The sequence below is a fragment of the Haliaeetus leucocephalus genome, unplaced genomic scaffold (genome assembly GCF_000737465.1).
Source record: "Haliaeetus leucocephalus isolate CR32 unplaced genomic scaffold, Haliaeetus_leucocephalus-4.0 Scaffold215, whole genome shotgun sequence".
Lineage (NCBI taxonomy): Eukaryota > Metazoa > Chordata > Aves > Accipitriformes > Accipitridae > Haliaeetus > Haliaeetus leucocephalus.
The window spans coordinates 58181-64445 of NW_010972651.1; positions in this window are offsets into that span (position 1 = coordinate 58181).

The window sequence follows — 6265 nt, forward strand, 5'->3', positions numbered from 1 at the left end:
CGCCCCGCCCCGCCCGGGAGCCGGGCCCCAGCTCGGTGCTCCGGGAGCTGCCGGTGCCCGCGCCCCGCTCCCACCGGGCCCCAACCTGGGCGGGAGGCACCGAGGGGGGTCGTACGGGAGACCCGGCGGGGCCCGGCAGAGCCGCAGCAACGCGCTGCCCTCCCTCTACGGCTCCAGCACCGCGTGTTCTCCGCCGTGAAGCCCCGGTCCGGCCCCTCCTTTGCGGAGATGCCTTAAAACCGATGCCCAAGCCGGGAGAGGCGGCAGGCTCGGGGTCACCGTTCCCCGGTAGTTTGCAACCGCAGCGTTCTGGAGCCAGCGGTCCCACCTCCCCGAACCCCAGTAACAGACCAGGCGAGTCGGGGACGGCTTCGCACAACCCTTTTATTGACGGGGGGAGTCGTGGTTCCCGGTAAAGAGCAAAACGGGAGCGGCGAAGCAAAGCGGCAGCTCCTCACGGCACCCGGGCGGGCTATTCCCATCCACCCGTTCCACGCACGCTGGGACCACGCACGGTTTATCAAAGCACTCGAGGGGATGGAGCTACGGCACAGCTACTCCTTGGGTGCCGAAGGACATCTCCTCCTTCCCGAGTTGCAAAAGTTAAGAAAACACAAAGCCTTTGTCCTTTCACCTTTTTTCCCTCGTTAGTTCCCATTTTGCAAGGGTTAGTTGCCATTTATCACGCTCAGCAGCGAAGCAGTCATCTGGTTTTTTGCTTCCCGAAGAGCCGCAACAACTTCACCAGCTCCGATGCCCCCAGCCCACGAGGATCTCGACCACCTTTCCCAAGCCTCCCCCACCAGAAAGCCACCACAGCAGGGCCCTGGTGGGATGGTTTCTCCCCCCACAAAGGCAGCTGGCTCACTGCAAAACAACTAAACAACTACCTCCAAATCATTTGTTCCACCCGGAGCCATCCCTTTACAGGGACCTTCCACAGACGGAGCTTTAAGAAACCCTTCCCGGCAGTGATGGCACACCACACTAATTCACCTTAACAAGAGCCAGACCAATTAGCAGCTCACCCACTACCTCAAATGCCCAGGTGCTCAAATTCCACAGGTCCTATTCCCAAGCTTCGTTTTCTCCATTTTCACATAACAGTCTTTCCCAACTGCTGTCTTTGGGACTAATTCAACTACTTGGTTTGGGATTGTTTTTAATTGCAAGAACCATCAGTGTCTGGTCTAGAAACCCCCACTTCAAAATGCCCACTCCATTGACATTGCACAGATCCTGGGAAACATTAACTCCTGCTGGTCAGTGGCCCAAACACACAACCCACACTGTCTGCCCTTGTGCTTCTAAATTTTGCCCTTCAGCTGGTGACTCTCCTATGGATAAGGACTTTCACCTTCCAACACTCCGAACGGGTCACCTTCAACTTCTATGGAATCTTTCCAGCAACATAACAGTCACCAGGAACTGCCTCCTTCCTTCTTTCCATTTCTCCTACCTGCCAACTAAACCTAACATCTTCCAGCTGCTAAACAGTTTCACAACAACAGGCAACAAGCTTCCTCAACTCCTCTTTTACCTTCAGAGGTCTTGGCAGTGAGCTCCCACCGGCTCTTTCTTTCTGGACGGCTGCTGCAGAAGAAGACTGGAGGAGCAACTTCTGCCTTCCCCCCCGAAGCGTTCACGGCTCAATTTCACGGAGATCCATGCGTATCCATCCAGACTCCTTGGTGCTTACACAGATGCATTGGCATGAGCGCAGCTCTGGGAATCCTCCCACTTCAGACTCGTCTTCCCCATGCCACAAGCTGTTCAGAGCTGGCAGGCTCCAGGCGTATTACAGAGAGCTCGCACCTACTGCAGACTGAAGCTTCTCCTCCAGGGACAGATGCAGCAAAACCAGCAGATTTGAGCCACGCAAACTGGCTGTGAGACATCTCCCCCTCTCACTTCCCAAAATATTTAACCTAATAAGTTGAAACACCCCACTAAACTACTCAAGATAGTGGGTCTTCCATTACTTGAGACAGAGCAGTACAACCCCTCCCTTCTGAGCTTCTCCCATTTCCAGTCAACACAGAAAACTCATTAATGACCAACACTACGTCTCTGCTAACTTCTCTGGGCACCCTGCACCACCACAGAAGACTACACCTGTACCGGAACATGTCTGCATGGCTCCTTGTGTCCTTGCTGCAACTCCGATGCTAACACACTCCTTGCCACCGCAGGCCACCACATCACCATCTCTCAAGCCCCATGAGAAGTGTTGTACGTGGGCGTTCAAACTCACCTCAGGAACTGCGATGCTGTCTCCAAACACTGCCATTTTTGCCTACTCTGTACTCTCCCTGTCCTTCTGGGAAACTACTACGTCAAGTCCAACAACACCTAGAGAAACTGCCAGTTGTTATTTTGAGTGCTTTTGGCAAACCCGGTTTGTAGATGTCATGCCTATGATCTGTTCCATTTTCAGCAGAACTAGCTCACACTTTCTTCTTAGATTCTTAATTTCACTCATGACACCAAGTTGCCTTTGGTTTTTTTTAACATGAGTAATTAGCAGGTCTTTAAGAGACCCGTGTCTTCCACTAACGGAGAAAATGGATTATACAAATTAGAGAAGTTCCTTAGCACAACTCTGTTCCTTTACCAAAACACAGCCATACAGAAGATCCAACTTCCCTGAGCACAAGAGAAAAGACCCTTCCTTGCTGCTTCCAAGCCCATCCCTCCAGGTGGTTTCTGCATTTCCTATCAGGGCTCACTCACAATTGCTTCTGCTGCCTCTTTGTGCTGCCTGTAATCATTTGGTCTCTGACTATCCACAGAACAAAGATGTCCCCCAAAATGACCAATACAGGGAATTAAAGAACACTGTACTCAAGCGAGCAGAGGTGTTAACAGCCCGTTAAGCTGTTTTCTCTATGGGGAAACTGATATAACTACAGCAGAGTAATTAGCACCACCACAACTATGCAAGCCTAACTCCCCCAAGTACAATTCTGCAACAGCCATTCTTATGTGGTCAAGTGTGCAAAGGCAGAAGCTACAACACCCTAGCTAGAATATTTACTCTGCTTTAAAGACCATCCTTTTGCAGACCAACTCCTAAAGAGTGGATTACTGAACACATAAGGGGACATCCCCCTCCCCCAACAAACCAGAAAAACCCACAGTTATCCATTTGCCTAAGTCACAGCACATTAGCCAAATGCTATAAATGGGATCCAAAGTTTAGGGAAAAAAAAAAAACCTTTTACAGAACTATTGTTGTTGCTCCTCTCACTCTTTAGGAGATCAAACTCTGCTTTCTGCACTGTTCTTCAAGCACATGCAAACATCATGCAAAAAATACAGGCTTTGAGCACAGCACAGAAGAGGTGGTACAGCTTAGAGAAGAATTATAAAAAAGTCCTTACTTGTGTGTGGGAAGGCTTAAGGGAATATTTCAGCACATCAGGAGCTGAATCACTGCATGTAGGTGGAGCCAGACAGATTGACAAGATCTGTAACTTGAAAAATGACCTAAGTCTGAGATCAATCATCTCACAGAGTAGCTGACTGAGGGGAACAACATATGGAGACAGCTCAAGGTGATAAGGCTCAATGTCAACATGACATGCAAAAACTGTATTAGAGACACATGCTACAATTTACCAACTATTCTATAACTCAAAACATGGACAACTGTGATCCTCTCAGCACCAACAGGCCGAGCAGCCTTTTTTCTGTTACCTCTTAGTATCACCACCACAACTTTATCTTAACAGATTTCCCTACTACAGCAGCACATTAAAAAAGCACTTTGGGGGAAGCCATTAGCAAACATCTCTTTTTCATGTATTAGATTAATGAAGAATCTAGCTTTCAGGTAGATTTTCTGAGAAGTTGTGCAGCAGCCACTTGATGGAAAACTAAGAATTACAGATCAGACAAAAGCATGAAAAATAAAGGATGGTACACCAAGATTTCAAGTTTTACAGCCCTTCAGATCACTAAACCCCATAAAATGTGCTTGATAGGCTAATCCAGGACAGAGAACAGGACTCAAATTACAAACAAAACCAAGTAATAACTTTCTAGCATTCATCTTCTGAAAGCTCAAACTTGGGGGTCTATTTATCAGAAGACCTGTAATTTGTATATGCAAATGAAACCAGATTCCTACAGCTAAGCAGTTCCTGAACCTTGCCACTAGACACAAACCAGTTAAAAGGTCGTTCATTGCTTTACTATTCCAATTCTGCATGGTCTCAAACTATTTCCATTTGTGACTCTCTTAAGGTAAAACACTAAACTTTAAGAGATTTATTTAATGAATTAAATAAATATTAATTTACCATTCTCGGTAAATATTATATATTACCAGCAGTTAGTGTTATATCAGTACTCATCAATACTAAATTAGATCGCTAACCAATAACCCTGACAATTTCAAGTGCAATTTGGTGGGTCATTCTGAAGTTCGAAATGTTTTTTCTCCTCATTCTCATAAATGCTCTATCCCTGTAAATATAATTTAGCAAATGCTGTTCTCTCATATACTCCAGCTAGTCATGTGGTCAAACTGAAGGGTAATCGTTTTCCCTCATTAGTTCAGGGGAACAGAGTTAATCCCTGCTAATCTGAGAACAAATCCAAGTTTTTAGCTCACTACATCCCATGCAGGACATTATTTTCTGTGCTGCAAAATTAGTACACCACCTTCTCATGGCTATCTGTACACTTATTTAAAACAGGGAGCTAAAATATGCAACACTGGGAACCTCAACCAACCACAAAGGAAAAGTCTGTTATTAAGCAGTTCCAGTGTAGGCAGAAATTTCTGTTCAGACTGACAACAGCTAAGAATATGCATTTTATTTGATAGGGAATAGTATCATCCAAAGACTTACATGGGCATCTGGACTCTTAGAGATTGTTCTTATGAACGTAATCCCAAATAAATAGGATTGTCTGACTGGAGAGTTAATCCTGAAAAACTTACTTTTTCTTCGTTAAACAAACATTCTTCTGCCCCCTCCCCCTTTAAACCTGTTATTCTACCTTCTTTTTGAGGACCAGGAGAATCAGTCTAGACAGAATGGGCTCTCTTTAAAGCAAGACAAAAACGGACATGACTCAGAAGTGCTGAAAGACTAGTTATGCTTTCAGATGTTCTGCTTTATCTACCTCCTGCAAAGTAGTAAAGAGTAGGAGTGGGGAAAAAAAAAAACCAAACCAAACCACCCAAGCAACCAGGTGTAGAGTCAGAAGGAAGAGCTAAGTGTGTAGGCAGGTTATCAGACCCCAGGAACAGATCCAAACAGAAGATAGTGAGAAATCTGGGTGCAGACGGACATGGCCACGCTTCCTCTAAGTGCAAGCCTTTGCATCTGAGGTCCCAGGGCCTCTTGCCATTTGCAATGGCTGCTCCGAACCCGTAAGTGCTGCTGGAGAGACTGGAAGGAGCCACCGGGTTGGGCACGCTGTTCTCTTCCATCAGAAAGATCTACCGGGGGGTAAGTTGCTAAATTAATTCCCACATACAGAAGTGTTACAGTTGCCACAGAGGTAAAATTCAATAGCAAATGGGAGGGAAGAAAGGCAAGAATATATTTCATAATGATCTTAAAAGAACAATTAGAAGTTGATAAGCAGGAGCCAAGACAGAGTTAGACAGGGGTGAATAAGTATTAGGTCAGGAAATTTAAGGATAGAAGATTACAAGTAATATCCAACATCAGAAATAAGCCTGGAAAGAAAGCTTCAGGTAAACAGCTTGTGTGTTCTGAAGGATAAAGTCTTAAACCAGGGAGACTGCTATTGTATGGCTACACAACATATACTGCAGAGACAGAATGACCCTGCCGCTCTACAGAAGGTACAGCAGCATCAGTGGATTTAAAGTCTTTTAAAAATATGTGGATGCAGCCTTGAGCTGTGCAACTGGGTGCCTTTCACATGACTAGCACAAACACTAATTTGACTCAATGAAACTTTTAACTAACAGGACAGCTTGCGGCCACTTCCCTCTATTCCTCAAATTACCACAGCCAGCTTGTATAAGGTTAGTTTTCAGCAAGACAGCTGCAAAATGTAATTTATTATTTTTTTAAACCCTCACTTATACTCGCATTCAACATTTTCTTCCTTTATCGAAAAGAGCATTAGGGCAATCTCTTAGGGCTATAAAGAAAAAAAATTACCTCGACCAGAGGCTGATAAACTAGCACGGATCAAAAGCTTCCATTCAGCACAGTCTGCCTGGTACACAGTGCATGCTTTCAGTGCCCACAGTAACTAAGATTTGTTTTACTGA